Source organism: Lutra lutra, chromosome 1, assembly GCF_902655055.1.
Source record: "Lutra lutra chromosome 1, mLutLut1.2, whole genome shotgun sequence".
Lineage (NCBI taxonomy): Eukaryota > Metazoa > Chordata > Mammalia > Carnivora > Mustelidae > Lutra > Lutra lutra.
Window position 1 is genome coordinate 153,463,619 of NC_062278.1, and position 27,807 is coordinate 153,491,425.

The window sequence follows — 27,807 nt, forward strand, 5'->3', positions numbered from 1 at the left end:
TAAAATATAAATATGTATAATGTATAATATATATTATATATTTATATATAAATATTTACATAAAAATATAAATATATAAAAATATATAAAACATATTATATATATATATAAAGTTATGGAGGAGATGAAGAAGCAGCTGCTGAAGAAGCTTTGCTGGCAGAGCTGGGTGCCTTGGGGTTCTGTGTGGAGATCCCAGCTGCCCTTCCCTCCAGCTGCATTCTGCTGGGCTCACCATCTCTGGAGTCAGTTGCATTTTCTTCCTCACCTACGACTCCTCTGGAACATCTCTGTCAGCCTGTGTTAAACTCTTGGACCAACTTTCTCTCCAGGATTAAGCTTCCTTGCGAAGCCCCAGAGACAGACAGAAGTGAGTGCAGGGGGAAGAATGTGGGCTGCCTGGTTCTCCTCCCGGTGTCAGCACTAGCCCAGGCCACAACAGTGATCAGTCCTGTACCTTCTCCCAATAAGCTGACAAGCATGGAACCTCCTGCTTCAGAGAAGCCACTCCTGGCTACAAAAATCAAAGGATGCTGAAGTCACAGAAAGCACTCAAAAAGGGCTCCGGTACAGGGAGCAGCTTGGCCCAAGTGAGTCTGTGATTGGGCTGTGTCCATAGCTGGCACTCAGATCTCTTAAGTTTCTGGATGCTTTGTAGCTAGGCTCTGACAGAAGTGTGTTTCCACTGGAATAGTGTAGGTGAAAGATGGCTGCAAATTCCTTGCTGGTCCTCCCTTTGAAAGAGAGTCGAAATTCTCTGTGCCCTTGAATCTGTGCTGGCCTTGGTGACTTGCTTGTCCTTGAGAAGATGAGAGAAGTGACATTCTGGAATTCCTGAGGTTAAGTCACAAGAAGTCTTGCACTTCTGTCTCAGGCTTCTTGGAGCTCTCTGCCTGGAAGTCCTGGGCTCTTGTGGAAGAGACGGAGCTGATAGGCTGGGACACCATCGGGGAGGACACAGGAGCAGCCCCCACCAGAGAAAGATGGCTGCTTGGCTCCAGCCACAGCCACTGAGTCCCTCCTGTTTTCAGATTAAAGAAGTGCCCGCGTTTGGTAAAGTTTCTGACCAGATGACAATGTGCAATAATGTTTAATTACATTCAACTCACTGAAACTTCTTTCATGGGATGCCAGGGGGGCTGGTGTTTTTACAAACAATTCTGAAGAACACTTCCAAATTGGATAACACCAAGCAAAATTCATAACTGAGTTTTAGAAGATCCAAACAAAATGGTGATTTTTATTACAAATTATTGATATTGCATGTTACTTAAAACTATGCTAGAGGACATTTTTACAGGATTTAAATTATCAGGCCAGTAAGAGCCAAACCAGTGGCTGCTTTTGGTAAGTCAGATATATTCATGGAAAATAACTCTTTTCAAGTTAAAAATTTACCATCTGGAAGGTTTTTCCTTTAATTTTTATATCTCCATTTCAATGTAAAATCAGAATATCAATAATCTTGATTTCTATTGAATATACACTTTCCCCATAATAATTGATACTCTGATCCAGTAATTCATACATTTCCTTTTTCATTTATTTTCAAATTTTGGAGGTGTATTCATTTCTCTTGTTAAACTTTACATTCATCAAAGAGATTTTCAGCATTACTTTCTTTTATTCATTGAAACTTACAATTCTCAGGTGAAAATGAGTTAACACAGAAGGAGATTCTTGAAAATGTTACTGATGAATGTGCTTCCATTAAGACCAGGGAAGTAAAAATGACAAGTTCTGCTTTTAATTTAAATCAACTATTTAAACTTAAAATAAAGTGAGTTTAATACACCTACTTTTTAATTAGTTTTTTTTTTTTCAGATATTTTAATGTCCCAGAAAAAGTAACCATTAAAAATCCATAAAAACATTATCTAGGGGAACATATTTCTTTATGCCTCAGTCTCTAGTACAGAGAATTTTTATTAGATCTTTATATAAAATTTTTGTATTTGGTTCTTTATATACATGGTTTTTGCATTGCTTTGGTTTTCTGAAAATGTTGCATTAAAATATTATTTACTTTGATTATTAATATTTGGGGGCACTGTCTTCAGTTCTGTGACTAAGGTGAGTGCCTTGCTCACCTCACCCCAACCTCTGCTCCATGTGGGCACCAGTGACTGGAACCCAGGGTTCCAAGGTGGCAGTGCAGAGGTTGGTGGGGGACGCTGTGCCAGTGAAAAGGGAAAAGTGTGCAGTGAAGCAGAGGATCCCAGGAGAGGGAGGTGCCCGAAGGAAATCGAGGTGGTGCCCAAAGAAACATAGTAGGGAATGGATGTGGCGGTGCACCAGATACTCTGGGGATGAGGAGCAGTGGGGAAAAACTAAAGGAAAACAGACCCATGGATGCCATGGGCTAGTTTTGAGACCTGGGCCTTCAGAGACTCCCAGAAATCCCTATGGGTAGGGTTGTCAAAAGAGCCTGGAAAGGCTGGGGTCCTGCATAAGCAGTTAGAGATGAAAACCATGAAATGACATTATCCAAGAAGTCTTTATGGGAATCCGTTTCTGAGAAGGTCTGGAGATGGATGTGTCAGAGCACCTCTGTCCCTTCTAGGACTTTCTGGGGTGTCATTTGGGCTGTGTGGGCACAGCACTGCCTCTTCTTTGCAGCCACACCGGCCTTGGCAGGACCCGCCCAGCTGTCCATCTCCTGCCCTCAAGGAGCCCTCTCAGATCTGAGCCTGCTGGCGCTGCCCTTGGCCTGACCTTGCCATCTCTCAGGGGGACTCCATAGCCCCCAGCTCCACCCTCATGCCTGACTCACTCCTCTGTATGGTTCAGCAGGTTTGACTCATATTCAACCAGGCAGCTGTCAAGCCTCGGGTATGGGGGAAGAAATGGTTTCTTTTTGCAGGAATAAATGTCATTTGAATAGGGCTCTTCTTTTGCTCTCTTATTTGTAAAGCTGATTTGGCCTTACTTTTTTTTTTTTTTTTTTTGGTCAGAATCAACTTGAAGTGAGTGAGAGAGCTGACGGACGTTGATCTGAAGAGCTGCTGTCCCCGCTGCAGCTGGAGCAGTGCGCCCCGGGAACCAGGCTGGCCCAGCAGAGCAACCTTGCCTCCTCCCTGTGTTCATCTGTACGATCTGGGGCCAGAGACAGCAGAGGACAGTCAGCACATCCAGATTCTTTCCCCAACCGCATCATTCAGCGTGCAGCCTCGAAGACGTCAGTTGAGCTCTCTGCCTCTCACTGCATGGCCTCAGGAAACAAATGATCACAACTTCCTCCAGCCAGACTTCCAGGGACACAAGGCGTGGGATACTGCCTCACCTCTCATGTCCCGACATGCAGGCACGTGCCGGGTCTGCTCTGATAACATCTTTGCATTCGGATTTATCATCGCCTGCAAAGCCTTCTGTGTGTCTTCTCCGGCTTGATGAATGGTAGCCTTATGCTGTACGCTGAGGTGCTTCCCCTTGACATTCAGTTCCAAGCGGGTTGTTGGAACAAGGCGGTATGGTTACTGTTACTATTAGCCAATTCCGGGCTTTGGCTGTGATGTACATACACTGCATTGTTGTGAAAAGGGGAAAGCAAGGACTCAGCTATATTAAGTGCACAGTTAAAGATATAAAAACGTCACTGTTTGTTCATAGTAAAACACTTAGGTTGGAGTTGTTGAGGTGCCGTGTACGTGATACTATCTGCCACTTGCTGAATGCCTACTACATGCCTGCCCTTGAGCTATGTCCTTAGGAGAAGGAAGGGGAAAGTGAATGGGGGGGAAATCAGAGGAGGAGATGAACCATGAGAGACTGTGACCTCTGAGAAACAGGCTGAGGGCTTCAGAGGGTAGGGGGATGGGTGAGCCTGCTGGTGGCAGGTATTAAGGTAGGCACGTATTGCATGGAGCATTGGGTGTTATATGCAAACAATGAATCTTGGAACACTGCATCAAAAACTAATGATGTATGGTAATTTACATAACACAATAAAAAAAATTAAAAAAAAATCAAGACTATGAGACAGGTAAAATAAAGCCTATGGAGCTAGTCAACAGTGAAGCCAACATCTCTTTTTGCCCATTATTTTTTTTTAAATAAAGAAAATATAAAAGATGAGTCATAGATTTTACAATTTACATCTCCTGCTCCCCCGTGTTCCTGACGTCTCTAGTTCCTTTCCATAGAAACAGACAGTGTCATCAGTTTCTTGTGCACCTCTGCAAACACAAGAACATACAAAATCTTCCTCTTTCTTCCTCTCTTTTGGCACATAGGGCAATATGCCATAACACACTGCTTTGCACCTGCTGTTTTCACAAGAACACAGCCTGGAGATCATCTTTTTTTTTTTTTTAAAGATTTTATTTATTTATTTGACAGAGAGAGATCACAAGCAGGCAGAGAGGCAGGTAGAGAGAGAGGAGGAAGCAGGTTCCCTGCTGAGCAGAGAGCCCGATGTGGGGCTCGATCCCAGGACCCTGAGATCATGACCTGAGCCGAAGGCAGCGGCTTAACCCACTGAGCCACCCAGGCGCCCCTCATCTTTTGTTTAAATTAAAAACTTTCTCATTCCTGTTTGGGGGTATACTATAATTTATTTAACCTGTGTCCTGTTGTGGGCAAATAAGTTGTTTCCTAATTTGCTATTCCATCAATGCAGCAAGAATGGCCTTTTCCTTGTTCTTTTGCATATGGGTATTATCTGCAAGACAAATGGGATTGAGGGGCGCCTGGGTGGCTCAGCTGTCAAGCGTCTGCTTTTGGCTCAGGTCATGATCCCAGGGTCCTCGGATTGAGCCCCACATTGGGCTCCTTGCTCAGCAGGGAGCCTCTCCTTCTCCCACCTCCCCTGCTTGCGTTCCCGCTCTCGCTGTATCTCTCTCTGTCAAATAAATCAATAAAATCTTAAAAAAAAAAGTTATGTAGGATTGAGTGTGGAAAGGTATGTGTATTTGGATTTCACAGCTCATGCCCAATTTTGTCCCATAGGAGTTATCCCAACTTCTCCCACAGTAACATGAGTTCCTTGCATCTTTACCAGCAGCATGTTATCAATTTGTTTAATCTTTGCCAGTCTAGTAGATGAACATTGGTGTACTATGGTATTTTAATTTGCATTTGTCATACTATGAGGGAAGCTAGGCAGCGTTTCATTTGCTGAAAAGCTATTTGTGCTTAATTTTCTGAAAACTCATGCTCCATTTTCCTCATCCCATTAGTTGTTATGTTGTGGGATTTTATTTTTAATTTTTTTTATTTGAAGGAGTCTTTGTATGTTAGTCCAATTGCAATGAGCTGACTGAAATTAAATTTGATGTCAGGTGGAGGGTAAGTATTTAGATTTATTTATTTTCCAGACAGAGGTAAGATTTGAACCCAGATATGTCTACAAAGCTGCTGCCCACTATATCCTGAGGCTGACTTTTTCTCTTTTGTCTCTACACTGACAGGAGGCACCAGAGAATTAATATGTCATAGTCACGATAACAGAGGATTTTCTCCAGATGTGTCCTTACCCTCAAGGGAAGGAATGAGGCCAAGGTACGTGATGGTGCCAGGCACGGACAAATCAATAAAAGTCACTTCAGTGTGGAGATCTAAAAAAAAAAAAAAACCAAGTAGAAGTGGAGATAATCTGGAAAGGAGGAGGACATATGTGGGTAGAAGCAAACCAGTCCAAGGTTACTTCAAGTTGTGGAGGATAATAGTTAAAAGGGTAGAGTTTGTGATCTGATAGGAATGGAATTACACGTCTAGAAACCCAAGTGCCATGCCGTAGCTTTGGTACATCACACACAGCAGTTTGTAAGGGCTCTCGCTTCTGTTTCTGATTTCCAGTTCCCAGAATCAGTGTTGTTATTTTCTCTTCTGCTTCTATGTATCATGTGTCTTTCCAGGTCCTCAGATCAAACTATTAGATAGAGTATGTAATATTTTCATTAATTTATTTTTAATTTTTAATTTTTATTTTTACTCATTTACTTATTTTTAATTAAAAAAAAAAAACTTTCTAGAGCGAGAGCAAGAGGGTGGAGTAGAGGGAGAAGGAGAAACAGAATTTCAAGGAGGCTCCATGGCCAACTTGGAGCCCGACTTGAGGCTCGCTCTCATGACTCTGAGATTATGACCTGAGCTGAAATCAAGAGTCAGATGCTTAACCGACTGGGCCACTCAGATGCCCCTTCATTAATTTTGTTACCAAATGTTCCTAAACTGACCACAGTAAGGTGGTATATTTAGTTACAAAATTTTCAAAATAATAAACTTTTGTAAAGGGAGAAAAAGGATTGGAAGACACATGTGCCCTTACTGGATGGTACAGTAATATTAGCAGGGAACTGCAAAGAGGTCACATCCGTGGTCTTAGCTCCAAGCCTACGACTGATTCTGGTCATGGAACTATGCAGGAGGAATGGCTTGAAATATATTTCTTTTTTGTTTTTTTTAAAGATTGTATTCATTTATTTGACAGAGAGAGAGAGAGAGCACAAGCAGGGGGAGGGAGCAGCAGGCAGAGGGAAAGGGAGAAGCAGGCTCTGCTGAGCAGACAGCAAGATGTGGGGCAGATCCCAGGACTCCGGGATCATGACCTGAGCTGAAGGCAGTCACCCAACTGACTGAGCCACCCAGGCACCCCTTGAAATATATTTTTGTATAGCTCCTGAGAAAAGGGCTTCATACTTTAAATGACAGTTCAATTGAGATTGCAAAGAAAATGTTTAACTTCTTCAAGCCAACAGATCATTTTACTTTTTTAAAAAATACATTCATTATTTCTTGTCTTTTGGTACTAGTCATTATAACAGGTGTAAGGTGGTATCTCAGTGTGTTTTTTTAAAATCTAATTTAATTTTTTTTCAGTGTTCCAAAATTCATTGTTTATGTACCACACCCAGTGCTCCATGCAGTAGGGTAGGTGGGTGAGCCTGGTGGTGGGTATTATGGAGGGCATGTATTGCATGCAGTGTGGTTTTGATTTGCATTTTCCTGATGATTAATGATGTTGAGCATCTTTTCCTGTGTCTGTTGGCCTTCTGGATGTCTTCAGGCAAAATGTCTATTCAGGCCCTCTGCTCATTTTTAAATTGGATTATTTGTTTTTCTGGAAATGAGTTGTGTAAATTCTTTATATATATATAAAGTTTATCTGTGTTTATATATACATGTATATATATACATATATATATATACACATACATATCTATAGTTTTCATTTAAATTCTATTTAGTTAACATACAATGTAATACTAGTTTCAGGTGTACAATTTTAGTGATTCAGCACTTCCATACAACACCTGTGCTCATCACAAGTGCCCTTCTTTATTCCTATCACCTATTTAACCTATCCCCCCAACCCACCTCCTCTCTGGTAACCATCATCCCTATAGTTAAGAGTTTCTTGGTTTATCTCTCTCTCTCTTTCCCTTTGCTCATTTAAAAAAAAATTCCACATATGAATGAAATCACATGGTATTTGTCTTTCTCCGACTTATTTCACTTAGCATTATACTCTCTAGTTCCATCCATGTCACTGCAAATGGCAAGATTTCATACTTGTTTTTTTAATACCTGAGTAAGATTCCACATCTTCTTTATCCATTCCTCAGTCAGTGGACACTTGGGCACTTTCCCTATCTTGGCTATTATAGATAGTCCTGCTATAAACATCATGGTGCAGGTATCCCTTTGAATTACTATTTTTGTATTCTTTGGGTAAATACACAGTAGTGTGATTGCTGGATCACAGGGTAGTTCTATTTTTAACTTGTGAGGAAACTCCATGCTGTTTTCCAGAGTGGCTGCACTAGTTTGCATTCCCACCAACAGTGCAAGAGGGTTCCCCTTTCTCCACATCCTCACTGACACCTGCTGTCTCTTGTGTTACTGATTTTAGCCATTCTGACAGGTGTGAGGTGATATCTCATTGTACTTTTTTTTTAAAAAAGATTTTACTTATTTGACAGAGAGAGATCACAAGTAGGCAGAGAGGCAAGCAGAGAGAGAGAGAGAGGAGGAAGTAGGCTCCCTTCCGAGCAGAGAGCCCGATGCGGGACTCGATCCCAGGAACGTGAGATCATGACCTGAGCCGAAGGCAGAGGCTTAACCCACTGATCCACCCAGGTGCCCATCTCATTGTACTTTTGATTTGCAATTCCCTGATGATGAGTGAGGCTGAGCATCTTTTCATGTGTCAGTTGGCCATCTGCATGTCTTCTTTGGAAAAATGTCTATTTATGTCTACTGCTCATTTTTAAAATTGGATCATTCATTTTTGGGGTGTCTTATAAGTGCTTTACAGTTTGGGCACTAATCCTTTATCAGATATGTCCTTCTCAAATATCTTCCCTTATTCTGTAGGATGCCTTTTAGTTTTGTTCATTGTTTCCTTTTCTGTGCAGAAGCTTTTTATTTTGATAAAGTCCCAATAGTTTATTATTATTATTATTTATTTTGTTTCCCTTGCCTTGGGAGACATATCTAAAAAGAAGTTGCTACAGTCAATGTCAGAATAGTTACTGCCTGAGTTCTCTTATAGGATTTTTTTGGTTTCAGGTCTCACATGTAGGTCTTTAATCCATTTTGAATTTATTTTTGTGTATCGTGTCAGAAAGCAATCCAATTCCATTCTTTTGTATGTTGTCATCCAGTTTTCCCAATACCTTTTGTTGAAGAGGCTGTCTTTTTCCCATTGGACATTCTTTCTTGCTTTGTCAAAACTTAATGGACCACGTGCTTGTGGGTTCATTTCTGGGTTTTCTACTCTCTTCCATTGATCTATGCATCGTTTTTGTGGCAGTACCATACTGTTTTGATGACAGTATGGTACTTTGTAACATGAAGTTTGTAACTTGAAGTCTGGAATTGTGATGCCTCCAACTTTGCTTTTCTTTTTCAAGGTTGCTTTGCCTATTCAGGGTCTTCTGTGGTTCCATACAAATTTTAGGGTTGTTTTCTCCAGCTGTGTGAAAAGTGCTGCTGGTTGGTATTTTGATAGGGATTGCATTAAATGCGTAGATTGCTTTGGGTAGTATAGACATTTTAACAATTTTTTTTTCCATTCTATGAGCATAGAATGTCTTTCTGTTTTTTTGTGTCATCTTCAATCTCTTTCATCAATGTTTTCGAGTTTTCAGAGTACAGATCTTTTACCTCTTTGGTTGGACTTATTTCTAGGTATCTTACGGTTTCTGGTGCAATTGTAAATGGGATCGATTCTTTAATTTCTTTTTCTGTTGCTTCATTATTGGTGTATAGAAATGCCACAGAGTTCTGTACATTGATTTTGTATCCTTCTGTATCCTTTTTTTAAAAAAAGATTTTATTTATTTATTTGACAGACAGAGAGCACAAGTAGGCAGAGAGGCAGGCAGAGAGAGAGGAGGAACAGGCTCCCCACTGAGCAGAGAGCCCGATGTGGGGCTCGATCCCAGGACCCTGGGATCATGACCTGAGCCGAAGGCAGAGGCTTTAACCTACTGAGCCACCCAGGCACCCCTTCTGTATCCTTTTTGTATACAAATTTGCTAAATTTGTTTATTAGTTCTAGCAGTTCTTTGGTAGAGTCTTTCAAATTTTCTATGTATTATATCATGTCATCTACAAACAGTTAAAGTTTTACTTCTCCCTTAATAATTTGGATGCCTTTTATTCCTTTTTCTTATCTTTTTCTTATTCCTTTTTCTTTCTCTGCTGTGGCTAGAACTTCAGTACTACATGAAATAACAGGGGTGAGAATGGACATCCCTGTCTTGTTTCTGACTGTGGAGGAAAAGCTCTCTCAGTGTTTCCTCATTAAGGAGGGTATTAGCTGCAGGGTTTCCCCCGCTTTTTATGGCCTTTATTATGTTGAAGTATGTTTCCTCTAAACCTAACTTGTTGAGCATTTTTTCTTTATCATGAATGGATGTTGTACTCTGTCAAATGCTTTTTCTGCATCTACTGAAATGATCAGTTTTTATCCTTTCTTTTATTGTTGTATATGTTGTATCATATGTTGTATCATGTTGATTGATTTGCAAATAAAAACACAATTGCAACCCAGGAATAAGTCCCATTTGGTCATGGTGAATGATTTTTTTTTTCCAATGTACTGTTGAACTCTGTTTGCTAGTATTTTATTGAGAATTTTTGCATCTATGTTCATCAGGAATATTGGCTTGTGGTTCACTTTTTCAGTGATATCTTTTTCTGGTTTTGGTGTCACGGTAATGATGGCCTCACAGAATAAATTTGGAAGTTTTCTTTCCTTTTCCATTTTTTGAACAATTTGATAAGAATAGGTATTAACTCTTCTTTAATGTTTGGTAGAATTCACCAGTGAAGCCATCTGGTCCTGGACTTTTGTTTGTTGAGAATTTTTTGATTACTGATTCAATGTTTGTGCTGGTTATTGATCTGTTTAAGTTTTCTATTTCTTCCTGTTTCAATTCTGGTATTTTAAGGTTTCTAAGAATTTTTTCATTTCTTCCAATTTGTCCAATTTGTTGGCATATACTTTTTCATGATATTCTCTTTTTTTTTTTTTTTAAGATTTTATTTATTTATTTGACAGAGAGATCACAAGCAGGCAGAGAGGCAGGCAGAGAGAGAGGAGGAAGCAGGCTCCCTGCGGAGCAGAGAGCCCGATGCGGGGCTCGATCCCAGGACTCTGAGATCATGACCTGAGCCGAAGGCAGCGGCTTAACCCACTGAGCCACCCAGGCGCCCCTCATGATATTCTCTTATAATTGTTTGTACTTCTGTGGTGTTCGTTGTTATTTCTCCTCTCTCATTTGTGATTTTATTTGGTTGGGTCCTTTCTCTTTTCCTTTTGATAAGTCTAGCTAGGGGTTTATCAATTTTTAAAAATTTTTCAAAGAACTATATCCTGGTTTCATTGATCTATCCTTTATTTTTTTCTTTTTTGGTTTCTATATCATTTATTTCTGCTCTTTTTATTATTTCCTTCCTTTTTCTGGCCTTAGACTTCACTTCTTACTTTCTCTAGCTCCTTTAGGTGTAAGTTTAGATTATTTATTTGAGATTTTTCTTGTCTCTTGTGGTAGGCCTTTCTTACTATATACTTCCCCCTTAGGACTGCTTTTGCTGCATTTCAAAGGTTGTATCTATTGTGTCTTCATTTTCATTTGTTTCCTGTTTTTTTTTTTTTTTTTTTTCATTTCTTCTTTGATTTCCTGGTGGACCCATTCATTGTTTAGTTGCATGCTGTTTAAACCTCCACGTATTTGTGGTCTTTCCAATTTTTTGTTTTTTATTATTTTTTTTTTTATGGTTGACTTCAAGTTTCACAGCGTTGTGGTTAGAAAAGCTGCATGGTATGACTTCAGTCTTTTTGTATTTGTTGAGGGTTGTTTTGTGACCTAGTATGAGATCTAGTCTGGAGAATGTTCCATGTACACTTGAAAAGAATGTGTATTCTGCTGTTTTAGGATGGAAAGTTCTGAATATATCTGTTAAGTCCATCTGGTCTAGTGTGTCATTCAAAATCATTGTTTTCTTGCTGATTTTCTGTTCAGATCTGTCCATTGACATAAGTAGGTTGTTAAATTCCCTACCATTACTGTATTATTATCAGTTAATTCCTTTATGCTTGCTTTTTAAAAAAGATTTTATTTATTTATTTGACAGAAAGAGGGGTCACAAGTAGGCAGAGAGGCAGGCGGGGGGGGGGGGCGGGAAGCAGGCTCCCTGCTGAGCAGAGAGCCCAATGCAGGCCTCGATCCCAGGACCCTGAGATCATGACCCGAGCTGAAGGCAGAGGCTTAACCCACTGAGCCACCCAGGTGCCCCCTTTATGCTTGTTTTATGTATTTGCATGCTCCCATGCTGAGTACATAAATATTTACAATTACTTTATGTTCTTTTTGGATTGTCTCCTTTATATATTGCCCTTCTTTGTCTCTTGTTACAGTCTTTCATTTAAAGGCTAGTTTGCCCAATATAAGCATTATTATTCTGGCTTTCTTTTGACATCAATTTGCATGATAAATATTTCTCCATCCCTCCACTTTCAATCTGCAGGTGTCTTTAGGTCTAAAATGAGTCTCTTGTAGGCAGCATAATGATAGGTCTTGTTTTTTATCCATTCTAACACCCTATGTATTTTGATTGGAGCATTTAGTCCATTTACATTCAAAGTAATTATTGATACATATGTATTTTTTTGCCAATTTATTACTTGTCTTTATTTCTGGAGACGTCTTTGATCTTTTCTTGTCTTTGTCAGTTTTGGTCTCTCCTTTGCACTCAAAGAGTACTGTTTAATATTTCTTGCATGGCTCATTTAGTGGTCACGAGCTCCTTTAATTTTGGTTTGTCTGGGAAATTCTTTATCTCTCCCTCTATTCTGAAAGATAGCCTTGCTGGATAGAGTATTTATGGCTGTAGATTCTTCCCATTCAGCACTTTGATGATATCATGCCACTCCCCTGTTTTTATTGAGCAATCTCCAGCTAGTGTTATAGGTCTTCCCTGGTAAGTTAAGGAATTCTTTTTTGTTGCTTAAAAAAAAAAAAAAAAAAAAAAAAGATTTTATGTATTTATTTGAGAGAGAGAGAGAGAGAGTGTGTGTGTGTGTGTGCATGAGCCAGGGGAGGAGCAGAGGGAGAGGGACAAGCAGATTCTGGGCTGAGAATGGAGCCTGACACAGGGATTGATCTCAGGACCCTGAGATCATGACCTGTGCTGAAATCAAGAACTGGTTGCTTAACTGACTGAACCACCCAGGGGCCCCTGTTTTGCTGCTTTTAAGATTTTTTTCTTTATCATTATACTTTGCAAATTTTGTTACAATATGTGTTGGTGTTGGCCTGCTTTTGTTGATTTTGATGGGAGTTCTCTGTGTGTCTTGGATCTGGATGTCTGTTTCCTTCCCCAGTTTAGGGAAGTTTTCAGCTATTGTTTCTTCAAATATATTTTGTGTCCCCTTTTCATTCTCTTCTTCTTCTGGAACTCTTATAATATGAATGTTATTATGTTTGATGCAGTCTCTGAGTTTCCTAAGTCTATTCTTGTGTTGCAATAATTCTTCTTTCTTTTGTTCAGCTTCATTACTTTCCATTATTTTGTTCTCTGGGTCACTAATTCATTCATTTGCTTCCCAGCCTGCTGTTCAGTGCATCAAGCTTGTTTCCAATTTTACCTATTATACTTTTCATCTCTGATTTATTCTCTTTTAACTCTTTTATCTCTGTGGTAAGGGTCTCACTGATGTCTTCTATTTTTTTCTCAACCCCAGGGAGTATCATGACTGTTGCTTTAAATTCTCCAACAAGCATTAACTTAGGTCTGTTTCATTTAGATCTCTGGCTATGGCCTTATTTCATTCTTATACTTGGGATAAATTTCTCATCTCTGCATTTTGTCTAAGTCTCTGCCTTCTTTTGTATGTTAGAAACGCCAATTAGGTCTCCTGCTCCTGAAAGTAATGGCCTTATGAAGAAGAGGTCATGTAGTGCCCAGGGCCTGCTGCTCAGCGAGTGTCTCTGGTATGTGCCACATTGTGTTTTGGTTTCTCTATCCCTTAGGTCAGCTGTGGGCAGAGGCTCTCCTTGCCTGCTATGGGCAGTGTTTGATCCCTGGCCTGAATGTGGGGAGTTTTGGTGTGGTTTGGTCTGCTTGTGAAATGACCTCTTTCACCACCTCCACTGGAACTAAGGTCCTGCAAAACTCTCTGGTCAGGAAATGTGGTGTGGGCAGAGGTTTGTGCTGGTCTTCTGGGGGAGGGACCCACTGCACTAGGACTGAGGCAAGCTTGACTATGAAGGGTAATTCCACTAGAGTGCAGTGGGGTGGGGCTTGGTGTAAGCAAGTTAAGCAGCCAATGTAGGGTTTGTGCTGTTTCCTGCAGGTGACTCTGTGTTTATGCTGAGGGGCGGAGGAAAGAAATGTCACTGGCCAGCTCCTATGCCCCTGGAGAGGTGTCTCTGTGAATGCTGCCTCTCAGTGACATCCTCCAAGAAGAGGAAATAATCTCCCTACTGTGTGCCCCAGGTTATCTTCAGATTACTGTCCATACTCTTTGTCCCTAGGTTGTTTGTCTGCCTTCACTCCAGGAGCAATGCAGTGTTTTCCAGGCTATATCCCAGCCAAGCCAGCTGACCTTTAAAACTTTAGGTTTTAACCCCCCTGGCTGAAAGAACTCAAAATTCAGTCTTTCTGGTTTTCCAAGTGAGTCTCTTTGGGGAAACATTCTCCTGTGTGTTCCCCTTTGTGTTCCTCTCTCTCTGTCTCTGTCTCCCATCTTTGCAACCATGGCTTCCTCCCCTCCATAGCACCTAGAATCCATTTCTTCCCTAAATCATATCTCCACACTTCCTACCTTCTTCGATGTGGCCTCTTCTCTCTCTCTAGGGTGGAGTTTGTTCTATCAGTCTTCAGGTCAATTTTGGGGGTATTTAGAATGATTTGATTGTTATCGAGTTGTGTTCATGGGACAAGATGAGTGTAGGGTCCTCCTACTCTGCTGCCATCTTCCTCTCCTAAGTTCTTTATGTATTTTGGATATTAACCCCTTATCAGATGTATCATTTGCAAATATCTTCTCCCATTCAGTAGGTTGCCTTGTTGTTTTGTTAATGATTTCCTTTGCTGTGCGAAAGCTTTTTATTTTGGTGTAGTACATTTGTGAACTGATTGGAGGCTAAGAATCTGCAATCTCCATATAACATGTTCTATTCTGTTCTCCAGTTCTGTGAGCATCCTTTGTAGTCTGTCAAAATATAAGATGTCATATTCTAAACCTCTAGGTTAAAAAAATCATGCCTCTCAACCTGAGACAAAGATGCAAACAGATAGACCCTTCCTACTCTGGGTCAGACAAAATGGGACTGAGCCAAAGATTGCTGAATGTAGAAAAAAATAAAGTGTTAGAAGCAATGAGCCCTCTCCTTGCTCTACCCCAAGGGGCAAGAGAGTAAACGAAGGAGATTCTTATGTAGTTGTTTTTTAGGGAAGGTGGGGAGGAGTTTCTTAGAGTAAGGGATAGCATCCATCTAGAAGTTTCTGAAGATGGCAGTACCAGCGATGCATCCTAGGCTGTCAGGTGGAGGAGAAGGCAGTATAAGTTGCCCCTTGGGGTACATGAGACCACCCCCTATTTTCTGAGAGCCTACCATGGCATGGAGCAGACATTAATGCTTCTGCCCGCCTAAAGGTAAGGGTGCCAGGAGATCCCAGTACCAGGGACAAGAGGACACACATCAGAGAGATGTGACTGCCTGCTCTTTCAGGGATCAGGTGGAAGATGTGGCTGGAAATCTAGAAGGATGGCCATCCTCAGGGAGCCCTCTGGGTGCCATGTGAACCTTACAGCCAGTTCCTTTAATGACACTTGAGAATTCAGACTCTTTCTAGTCTGTGCCAGTTTGTACTCCTGTTCCACCCACCTAAGTCTCTGTAGAGTTGTTGGTAGCTGCACTGGTGTGCCTGTCACTATGGCGGGGAGGCATGGCCCTAAGGGCCCAATTTTGGTGTTTTTGTATGTGCTCTCTTATGGAGGTCATACTCTGTTGTAAAGTAACCAAGTAAATGCAAAGCGCATCACCTAGAAGAAGGAACACCTAAACAGGGGGTTAGGAAATCTTACTCCAAGTTTGTTCTTCAGCCTAAGCTGAGTGAGTGTGGGTGTAGTAAGCCTTGGGTTCTTCTGTGATTAAGGGAAGGAAACAGAAGATCTTTGAGGTATTTTCTGGCTCAGTTCCTGGAGTCTAACTCTGGATATATAGTTTAAAATACTAATTTTATTTTAAAATTAAAAATGTAATAAATGTATCCAGTAAGTAAGAAAGAGACATTTGTCTTCTTCCTTCTTCAGATGTTCAGACTCACAGTAGGGACAACCATTTTCTTTTGCATATCCCCCCAAATTTCTGGCCATAGGGGTTCCTGGGTGGTTCAGTCATTAGCCATCTCCCTTCGGCTCAGGTCATGATCCTAGGGTCCTGGGATTGAGCCCTGCATCTGGCTCCCTGCTCAGCAGGAAGCCTGTTTCTCCCTCTCCTACTCTCCCTGCTTCTATTCCCTCTCTTGCCATCTCTCTCTATCTCTGTATCAAATAAACTAATAAAATCTTAAAAAAAAAAAAAAAACTTCTGGCCATAGATAGACATATTATCATATCAATAGTTCCATATCAAAACATATAGAAATACTTCATTCTTCTTCTCCAATCCCTATATTCTACTAGAGGCCTGCGCCATACTTTATTTATAGAACTGAACGAGACATTTAGTTTCCAGTGTATTGCAATTACAAACAATATTGCAATGAATATTCTTAGTTATAGGTACATTTCTCTACCATGTGTTTCTAGAAGTGAAAGTATTAGCTCAAAGGTTATGTGCATTTGTAATTTTAGTAGCTGTTGCTAAACTGTCCTCCAAAGAAAGGAGTTAAATTGGTAAATTTATTCAAGCATGGTTTCCTCCATTCTGTCCACATAGAACTAACAACACTCCTGATGTTGGCACCTTCCAGTCAGCCTGATCTACACTCAGTCTCTCTCATCTGCTAAAAAGGAACACACACACAAAAAAACAAGCCCCTCTCTGTCACAACATTTCCCTCTAGTTTTAAAATGTAGGCTTTATTATTGCTCAGGTATGGTGAGACCAACAGATTGGGAGACAACTGATATGGAACATGTCGTTTATTGCTCAAAGATTGACAGCTCCCAAGAGCAAGGGGCATGACATGCCATGCAGGGCTTCAGGGAAGCACTAAGGGAGGGTCAGGAGGCAGAGGGACTGAGAGGGAAGTGTGAGTGAGGGTCTGTGTTGTGGTTGCCATGGGAAGGAATGGGAAAAACAGTTTAGGATTGGCTAGTTTGGGGGCTTTGGGCATAGGAGCTGTCTCTAGTTGTCTGGATCTTGGCTCTGGGGTGATTTGTGCAGGGGACAGAGGCCCAGTGTGAGACCTGATCGTGGCTGGGGGCCCTGGATGGGTTGGTTTGCATTTGTAAGGTGTACTCACAGGTGAGCTGTTGAGTATCTTTAGGAATTAGCAGTCCCTCCAGGGTCAGCTGGGCTCCAGATGTGAAAGCATCATAGAGTACTCAGAAGACATATTACCCCTCTCTCCTTAGTGGGCAGGAGCTCTAGGCCTTATAGACCATTTCAACTTCTTCACCTCCTACTTCCCCCAGACAATCCAGTGTCCATTCCATTGAAATTCATCTCCCTAAGGCTCCTGTACCTCCCTGCCAAGTTAAAGGGCCACTTTGCTGACCTTAGCTCATGTGCAGGTTCAGCCCATGGTTGATGTGTTTGACCTCTTTGCTGTTTCTGAAATGTTTTTCTTCCTTTGGCTTCCAAGATACTCTGACTTCCAAAATGCTACTTTTCCTTTGGCTCTGGCTCTTCCTTCTCAATCTCAGACCTTTGTAAAGTCTGCCTCTCTCTGCATCTGTTGACTGTCAGTACTCTCAGACCCCATCCCTGACTCTCTAAGGATGAGGACCACAGTGAACACAGGGACACCCCTGTGGTTTCAGCTGCCATCCTTCTCTCTGTTAAACTCCAATCCTCCTGCTCACTGCATGTCTCCACTTATGGCTCCCATTCCAGACACAATATACCTCAAATTCAACACACTGTCTTCTTTCCCTCAAACATGGCTGTGGTCCTACAGCCGCTGCCTCGGTGACTACAGAGCACTCCTGTTATTTCTGATTCACCTCTCTTTCTGACAACCACAGCTAAGTCCTACGTAAGTGCTACAGCATTTCCATCCTGCATTTGACTGAAACCATGCTATTACTTCACTTGCTCATCCCACACATTCTTCCCAGCTGCCATCACCCCCACCCAGATGACCATGCACGGCCTTCTCACAGCCCAGCTTCTCCCTCACCTCTCTAGGTGAGCTCCATGCTGAAGCCAGATGAGTACACTCCCATTGATGGGGGACACTGATGTGGTCAGTCTGGCACTTCAGAAAGATGGCTTCCCATTAACTCAGGATGAGGGAGGGTGGCACCTTCTATGATGGTGTTTCAAGTCCTCAGAGATCTTCATTTGTTTCTCTCCCTCAGGCTCACTCCTGTTACCCTGGCGTAAGACCCAGTATAATGTCTGTCAAGTCTAGAAGGAGCTTGTTAGCAAGACTTAAAATGCAGTCAGTCAGTCAGTTTAACATCTGGTATGGATGTCTGGCATGTTTTTTGATGTTTGCTCCTGCTTTAGATTATAATACTTTTGACCTTGACACTTTCAGTTGGCTTTGTTCAGGGATACCTAGGATTTGTGCTCTGGCCATAGACTTCATCCTCTCTAAAGACTTTGGCTTTGTCCCTGCAGTTTCCTTTGCTCCCTCCCTTTCTTCAGGTTGACTGCTGCTCCTTACTGGACTCAGCCCAGGGGTCAGCTATGTTCTGAGTGCCTCCTGGACGGCCAAGAAGCCCCCTGTGAGGTCACCGTTCCCTCGCCTAACTCCTCTTAGTGTATTTATTACTCCATAGTGAAATTTCCCGTTTTCCGTCTTCTCACAAAACTCTGCTCTGAAGGCAGGATCAGTCACATAATCTGTGTAGCTCAGTACAAAATGAAAATGTAGGTCTCTTATTAAAAAATTAAACATTTCAAACAACAGCAGCAGAGCATTAAACTGAGCTCGGGGCCATGAGGCAATGATGCTTGTAAAGGCAGACTTGTTTATGGGGCAGGAGCTATGTCATACTCTCTGCTCTGTCTCCAGAGCCTGGCCTGGAACCAGGTACCCAGCAGGGATTCAATCACTATTTTTGAATGGGGAAATATCCAACTAGTTGCTACTCACCCCCATCGCTATCCAATGAAAAGAAGTTGAGATAGTGGACTGCGCTAGTAGCATACTGATGAAGCATATAAAAGGTGAGTGACGTGGCAGTTATCATAAGTCATGTCAATAGGTTTAGCCCCTACTTAATAGACAGATGCTTGGAGAAATAAAAAAAATCAAAACCCAATTATATGCTGTTGACAAGAAACATCAAAACCTCAAAAAGAGAAGATTAAAAATGAAGGAAAAGGCCACAGAGCACCAGGTGAACACACGGACAAAAGGAGAACAAGCCACATAAAATAAATTCAAAAAAAGCCATTAAATAAGACAGATAGTTGTTTTTCCACTGATAAAGGGAATGACCCATAATGAGGCTTATAATTGGCTGAATCATAAAACTGATATATCTAAAACAGAATCCGGGGGCACCTGGGTGGCTCAGTGGGTTAAAGGGTCCTGGGATCGAGCCCCGCATCGGGCTCTCTGCTCGCTGGGGAGCCTGCTTCCTCGTCTCTCTCTCTCTGCCTGCCTCTCTGCCTACTTGTGATCTCTCTCTGTCAAATAAATAAATAAAATCTTAAAAAAAAACCAACAAAAAACCAGAATCTGTTAGAAAGCCAAGGGACATTTAAAACCTCACAGTGGAGGACTTGCAAAGCTCCCTCTCTCTTTGACAGAGCAAACAGACAAATGTAAATAGCAACAGAGAGAAAGAGAAAGTGATTATCATCAGCTTGAGTCAAAAATATACATACAAATAAAAGTACGTATAAAATGTGGTATCTCTGAAACAGAAAGGATATATTTCTCTCCCCCAAATGTGACAGGAGGATTCATAAAACCGAATCACATCCCAGACATAAAAAAGACCTCAACAGATCCCCCAGAGTAGATACCATTCAGACAAAATTCTTTGACTTTATATAGGTAGGCATTAATAGTAATATATAAGTACGAAAATTGAGGCCACAAGCAAATTAGATTATCTACGTACCTCGTCCCCATCAAAAATTCCTCTTAAATAACTTCTGTTGGAAAAGAAGTAAAATATCTAATTGTGTTGTGGTGTTTTCAGCTATTCTGGTTTCTTTTTAAAATTTTTATTTATTTTTTTATTATGTTAGTCACCATACATCATTAGTTTTTGATGCAGTGTCCCATATTCATTGTTTGCATATAACACCCAGTGCTCCATGCAATCTGTGCCCTCCTTAATACCCATCACCAGACTCACCCCTTCCCCGCCTTCCCAACAAACCCTCTGTTTGTTTCCCGGAGTCCATAGTCTCTCATGGTTTGTCTCCCCGTCCGATTTCCCCTCCCTTCCTATTCCTTATGCTCCACAAGTAAGTTAAAGCATATGATAATTGACTTTCTCTGCTTGGTTTATCTCACTCAGCATAATCTCCTCAAATTCTATTCCTGTCAGTGCAAATGGTAGGTATCCATCCTTTCTGATGACTGAGTAAAATTCCATCGTGTATATGGACCACATCTCTATCCATTCATCCGTTGAAGGGCATCTCTGCTCTTCCCACCATTTGGCTATTGTGGACACTGCTGTTATGAACACTGGGGTACATATGCCCCTTCATTTCACTACATCTGTACCTTTGGGGTAAATATCCATCAGTGCAATTGCCAGGTCATAGGACAGTTCTATTTTTAACTTTTTGAGGAATGTCCACACTGTTTTCCAAAGTGGCTGTACCACCTTGCATTCCCACCAACAGTGTAAGAGGGCTCCCCTTTTCACATGCAGGTGAGATGGGCCTGGGAGCCTGCTGGGCAGCACACTGTATAATGCAGGGAGGTGGGTTGTCTTAAATTTAGTGGGCTCCCCAAGGGGCCCATGTGCTCCTTGACCCATTAAGAGGACGCGCTTTCACACTGCAGTTCTTCTAATTTGACCTTCCCAGTTAGCGTTATTCAGGAGTATCTATCGAAGTATTAAGTAAAGCCATAAAGGAAAGGATGATTAACACAGAAATTAAGGAGTGATGCCTCTGGGGAGAGGAAGAGATGCGATTGTGGAAAGGCGTTTTTCCTTACTCCAGATATTATCTTTATTATTCTCCTTTAAATACCACAAACACAAATTATACACTTTTTGGTATGTGTGACACATTTTGGAGTTAAAAAAAAAAAGAAAAAGAAAAGAGTAGGAAAACATTCACCACAGTTTAGTGCGTGGTTCAGCTGGGAAGAGCATTTATGCAGACATAACAATGAGACCCTGAATCCTGGTGTGGGCTTTCCTGAAAGATTAGGAGATGGGAAGGGAGGGGGTGGGGTGGAAGGCTAAATCCTCCTCTTCCCTGGTGGAAAGAAACAAGGAATGCCTAAAAAACTGAGCAAATAACGAGGAATGAGCCATACTAGAAAGAGACTGGGAGGACAATTTTATCAAGCAACTAAGTGAGAGAGCAAAGTATTTGCTGTAGAGGATTGTGGAGGGAGGCGCAGAAGAAAAGTTGGAAGATTGTGTCTTCTGCGACAAAACTTTTAAACCCTATGCACATACATCCTTAGTATTAAAAATATAGACTAAATTGCGTCATTGTGGAGAACAAGATAAAACCTTCAGGATAGTTTTAAAAGCTAACATGATGAGACTGTCTTGTGACTTAAATTAAAATGTCAGTGACAGAGCTATCTGTAGATTCAAGATAACTCATATGGAAATGCGACAGCCATGGGGGGAAAACCAAGTTGTGTGACTCTGAGCAGTTCTGAAGAGAATGCTGGCAGCAAAGATTCAAAGGGTTTCAGACAAACCCCTTCCTTAGTCATGTGAGAGAAGAAAAGGCAAATCTCTAATTAATACATGATTTTATACAATGAATGATTTTAAATGTAAGCATGTATTATTACATTTATTTTATGAGTAGACACTGGATTATTTCATCTATACCTCTAAAAGTTTATGCATCAAAGGTGAACAGAAGAATTCCACTTTTGTTCATTTTTTCACATAGAAATGGAGAATAGCTTTTTTTTTTTTTTTTTTTTTTTTTTTGCGGTGGCTTTGTATTTAAGCAGAAGCAGTCTAAGTTTAGGGTTCTGGAAGTCTGTTCTAAGCATGATCTTAAAGGTAGGAACCATAAAGGAAATGACCGATACAAACAATCCTACTAAAATTTAAAATTACCAGAGAAATTTTGAAAAATGGCCACAAATAACTAGAAGTGGCCAGCCTGTAGTCCAAAAGCCATGCCTAATGCACATGGGAATCGGAACTGGTTTGTTCCCTTTGGAGAAGGACCTGGCATATGTATGTATGTAGAATCCAGCCAAAGTACTTACTTATGTCAATGACGTGGATGTGAAGGCAGTTCCTCACACTAAGTCAAAAACACACTAACTAAATATCAAATAGTAGAATACTGCTTCATAGATAAATAAACTTTACAAGGGTATACCAAAAGCATTACATATGAGAAAAATTTTTTTACATAAAAGTATTTGACATTTATTACTAGATAATTCCTACATTAATAACTCACTTTTATATCAAAGCAGGAAAACCCAGAGCAATTATGACTGAGGAAAACTGGGAAGGATGAACCCCAGGACCTTCATTGCGATTATTTTCAGGTGGTGGGATACATTTGACAGTGTATTTTTTCCTTGGTGTTTTCCTAATTTTCTAACTGTTCTATGGCCATAGTTTAGCTTTATGATACAAATTGTGACCTCACGAAATCTGGGATTCTGTGTGAACGTTGGGGGAAGCTTTGCAGGTGCTCCAATATCTCGCTTGGGTCTTCAGGGTGTGTGGAACCGTCCTCGGTACAGGCAGTAGGGGGAGGGTGATCAGCAGAGAAAGCTCTGTCAGGAAGGGGCTGGGGCTGGGGGCCAAAGGCACGCTGGAGTTACTGCTAAGGGAAGCACCTAGGCTGTGTGAGGGTGCGATTGCCTGGAGCAGGGCCTTGAGTGGGATGTTCGGGGCTGACAGAGACTTCTGCGGAGTTTTAAGCAAGAAGAGGACGATCGTATTGATAATGTTGCAGGTGCGACCTCAGGTGACTAGAGCTTTGTAGACTTCTCACTGGTACCCATTAGTGGGTCAAGATGATCATCAAAAAAAGAAAAAGGTAAAATAGAATAGAAATAGCTGTGTGCTCTGCCTGTGGCAAAGGTAAAGTATTGTTTTGCCAGACTTCTGATTTTCTGTACAGGAGTTTTATATACAGAAGGGCACATATCTGCCTCTTAGATAGTGAGTTTTTATAACAGAACTTCTTTTTCTTTTCCTCGCTTTAAAAAAAAAGATTTTATTTATTGATTGATTTGAAGGAGAAGCAGGCTTCCTGGGAGCCCAATGAGGGGCTTGATCCCAGGACCCTGGGATCATGACCTGAGCGGAAGGCAGACACTAAACCAACTGAGCACCCAGACACTCTTTTTTCTTTTCTTTTTTTGAAGTGGTCTCCACACCCAGCATGGAGCCCAACATGGGGCTTGAACTCACGACCCTGAGATCAAGACCTGAGCTAAGATCAAGAGCTTAACCAAATGAGCCACTCAAACACCCCTACACTGAACTTCTTTTATCTTTTTTAAAATATTTTATTTATTCATTTGACAGACAGAGATCACAAGTAGGCAGACAGGCAGGCAGAGAGAGAGGAAGGAAAGCAGGCTCCCCGCTGAGCAGAGATGCAGGGCTCCATCCCAGGACCCTGCGATCATGACCCAAACCAAAGGCAGAGGCTTTAACCTACTGAGCCACCCAGGTGCACCTAAATTGAACCTCTTAGTGTGGGTCAAATATGTTTGCAAGCCCTTGCTGAAGTCCCAGTCAGACCACCCCCAGCACTACCCTTCTCTAGGTTAACCATGCCCATACCCTACCATGAGTTGTCAGAGGCTACCCTCTGGCTCCAGAGACAAATGACACCTCATGCCACTGCCACGACCCGTGCCTGAGACTGGTGTGGCACATTTCTAGATGGGTCCTCATGTGGGCCAAATCCCATCAGCAGGGGCAGGAGTCAAGGATCAGGCTTCCAGCTGAACAAGGTAAATTAAACCCATGACTTTACCTCTGTTCTCTCCCACATCCTATTAAAATACAGATAACAAACAGAAGCCACAGTGATAATGTCTGGGAAGCTGAAAAGCAGATGAAGTGTAAGGAAATGACTCAGCAGCTCGGAAAAGCTGGACCCTGATGCTGCAGTGGAAGCCTAGGTCAGACATCAGAGCTCCAGCAAGGTTCAGGAATTACAAGCATCAGTTACCTTCAGAAGTGAGAATGCAGATGGATAAGGCAGTTAAGCCCTTAAGTCCCCTTTTATTTTACACTCTGTTCATTTGCGGTAACTGCCCTCATCCATTTCAGTAGAAGACTCAAGTTTTTTTCCTAGAATAGGTGGAGCAGAAATCTGAGACCAGGGCTCCAAGCAGATCACGGTCAGGAACACTCACGGAAAACAGAAGAATCAAGTGAAAGCCTGCATGCTGAATGCTGGGTCTGACCTTGGCCCCTCTCTGCCCTAGGCAACCCTAACTACTTCTCAGACTTACTTCCCCAGTGAGAGACTGGAACATTCCTCTCTGAAGAAACTGACCAATTCCAAAGGAAAAAACCTACTAACAGTTTCCCCATTAAAATCGTCCAGTCAGATCATTCTAGGTGAAAGCCCACCAGCCAACAAGACCCACTCAGCCCATTGCTCTTCAGATGAACTAACAGTCCTGGGTCATCGACTGCTTGAGCAGAGTGTCTGTCATCAAGACAGATGCCAAAAACAAACAGAATAAAGAAACTCAAAAGAGTAAAACACTTCAAAACATATTAATAATGGAATACATTGCAGCTATGAAAGAGCTACAACATATTCCAAAAGGAATAGGGAAATAAAAATAACAGAAGTTTAAAAAAATTATTGGGGAAATTTTAGACTTAGTAGATAGGATGCAAGATAAAAGTTGAGGATACCTTCCAAAAAATAGAACAAAAGGACAGACAGAATTCAGGAGAAAAAGAAAACTAGAAAATTAATGTGTGAGGTCCCATATCCATGCTCCAGAAGGTACAAAGAACATGTAAGAACAAAAATAACCAAGAGGGGTTGGGAGGAGGGGGTGGAGTTATGGACATTGGGGAGGGTATGTGCTATGGTGAGTGCTGTGAAGTGTGTAAACCTGGCGATTCACAGACCTGTACCCCTGGGGATAAAAATATATTATATGTTTATAAAAAATAAAATTAAAAAAAAAAACAAAGAAATCATTCAAGAAAATTTCCAGAGTTTGAAAGAGCCGTGTTTCCAGAGTGAAATTGTTCTCTAGGAGCTCATTACAATGGAAGAAAAAAGACGCAAATGAAAGCACATCATGGTGAAATTTTATCCCACTGAGACCAGAGAAGATCCTATCAACTTTTGGAGCCACATACAAAGGATCAAACATCAGCATGGCTTTGGACCACTCAGTACCAACACCACAAAGCTGTTTTTTTATAGCTTTTTAAAATTTTTTATTTTTTAGTTTTTTATAGTCACCACAGTAAAACACCAAAAACTGATCTAGCAAAGGCTATGTTATAAACAACTGGAAGAATAGAGGGAATGGGCATGTGCGTGTTGGGAACTCGGAGCTATAAGACAATAAAACCTTCTGCAGTATAGAAAGTGAAGAGATAAAATCTAAAAAAAGAGAAAGAAAGAAAGAAAAGCAATGAAAGCAAGAAACAAGCTACTTAGAAATTGGGAGAGAAATATCAAAAGAAAGTTAAAAGTTGAAAATGGTTATATTTAAGAAGTTGGAGTGGAGTAGGGTGTTTTTGTTTTTTTTTTGCTATAAATCAAGAGAATTAATTGACATTTTGAAGTATGTGCATTTATGCCTTAGATTACAAAACCATTAAATAAATAAAAGACCTAAGGATTTAGTTCTTAACTTTAGCATCCTGAGAAATCAAATGCCCCTTCTGGGTGATGGACAGTTACCACATTGTGGCTGTTCTGTGAAAAATTCATGCTTAACCAATGAAATCCCCAAGAACATCTATGACTCATCAGTTGCTATCCAAAAACCCTGTACATAGGGTAGCATGGATTAAGTCAATGTCCTTACATTTAGCTGTGACTTTCCCACTCCCTGCAGGAATAAATTTAGGAGTCCAGCTACAGACTCAGAGAGGTGGGATGTCTGTTAGAAAGGCAGCCACTACCAGTATACTCTCAATGCACCAGGTTTCTGTTTTCTCAGTAGAAGAATGAAATCCTACCTGTTTCTGCAAAGCTGTTGATAAGGAGAGAAGAAATATCCCCCCCATATTTTTTAAATAAAACAATAATTCAAAATGTCCTTTAAAATTCAGCTCTTAACATTTGAACAAACATTCATATGCAGAATGCTGAAAACTTATGCACTGCATGGGACAAAAATGACCCAGTTCTGTTGGAAAACATCAATCACAACAACCAAGCAGCCTATAAATAAAGGAGTATAGTAAATAATCAATAACAGTAAGCATAAAATAAAACACAAGTCCATTGCTTAATGATTGAAAGTGCCAGAAACAGTGGTGTTTTTTCTGCCAAGTTCTGCTACCCAAACCTAGTTCTAGTACGCTGAGACAGAATTAAATGCCAGGACACAGGGACTGGAGTCCTCAAATTTGTACTCTGTGTCCTCATGGCTGGAGAAGACCAGAGCCAGAGCATGGGTCAGGAATCTTTCTTAGGAAGACACAGGGCTCCAGGCAGACAGCAATCCCAAAGTGAAGGTATAGTACAGTGACACCGCCTGTTTCTATTATCAGCTCTAAAGTGAGGTGACCAATGGTTGTGAAACTTTACATAACCAGGCTGAGAAAGACCTATCAATGCATGTGGGACAGGGAGAGGGACTACCGTTCATTTCAAGCTGCCCCACTTAATAAAACTTTGTGGAGAAAATGTCCCCTCATCTGTAAAATGGGCATCATCCCCACCCCACACTTGTTGAAAGGATCAAAAGAGATCATGCTTATAATAAACCAATTACAATACTTTGCGTATTTTAGTGCTTAGGCATTAGTGTCTGCCAGTGCTATTACTAATAAACACAGAAAATGTTTTTCTCAGGTCACACAAATTATGAAGGCACTATCACAGAACATTTATTTTGTAATCCCAGCACCTACTGCAAATGAGCACCCTGCAATGTCCTTCCTGCTCGGCTGCAAGTTCTCCTCCCTTCTATGTATGCAGGACAAATTCAGGTGCTCATCAGAAATGGAAAGGTTCTATTTAAAAAAACTGCCTAATGGCCCAGTGCAATTCCAAGGGCCAGGTCTCAGTTGGACCAGTCTGCTTTCTGTCCAAAACCAGCACAGATTTTTCAGATAAGATCTCATTCTGGTGCTAAATAAAATGTGACATTTTGACTCATAATTCCTGTATGCAAGTGCTTGCTCTCTCTCTCTCTCTCTCTCTCTCTCTCACACACACACACACACACACACACAAGGAGGGAGCAGGCATCTGATAGGAGAGAATTGGGAACACTTCTCTCTAAAGGACCTAGGCAAGAATGCGTATACCCTTTTATTGTGGAGTGGTAGGCAGAATATTGTGCAAGTCATTCCACTAGCTCTAATCTGTGTGTGAATATGTGTGTGCGATTCACAATATTCATGAGAACCCAGGTCACTCCGCTAACCAGAGTCCACCCCACATTGCATACCCCACTTACCCAGAAAAGGACCTATAGATAAACTCAGGGTGTTAAGGAGGAAAGGAAGGAATTGGTTCTTTTTTGCCCATTGCCAACTAACTACACCCTCTGCTGAGGGGTCCCTCTCCTTCAGACAAATGCACATGTTCAAAATCCTGCTTACACTTTTGTGGCATGTATTGCATTAGAATGGGTTCTTTTTCATCTAAACACAAACTTTGAAAAAGCACATGCCTCACCCACTTCTTTTCATGCAAAAATCAGTGGCTATTTCTCACAAAAATGGAAACCACTTCTGCGATCCATGCTCTCAAGAGAAGATCCCCAATCCCTTTCCATTTGTCCAAGCTCTTTGAGCATAAGGGGTCCAGGTGGGTTCTGTGGCATTCCCAGGACCCTGCAGATTTCTGCCTACAGAGA

The 27,807-nt window shown here is 41.3% G+C and overlaps 1 protein-coding gene across 8 annotated transcripts in view; it reads right to left on the bottom strand.

The window, feature by feature from the left end:
* The window catches only part of MYRIP (myosin VIIA and Rab interacting protein), a 409,223-nt gene that overhangs the window by 125,532 nt on the left and 255,884 nt on the right, over window positions 1–27,807 (bottom strand). Inside the window, exon 1 of one of the 8 annotated variants that reach the window (XM_047739952.1) lies at window positions 5,472–5,537. The exons of the other annotated variants lie outside the window; for them this stretch is intronic. The gene's annotated coding sequence lies outside the window, so the exon portion shown is untranslated. Of the gene's footprint in view, window positions 1–5,471; window positions 5,538–27,807 lie in introns of those variants that run through there. 8 annotated transcript variants of the gene reach the window in all.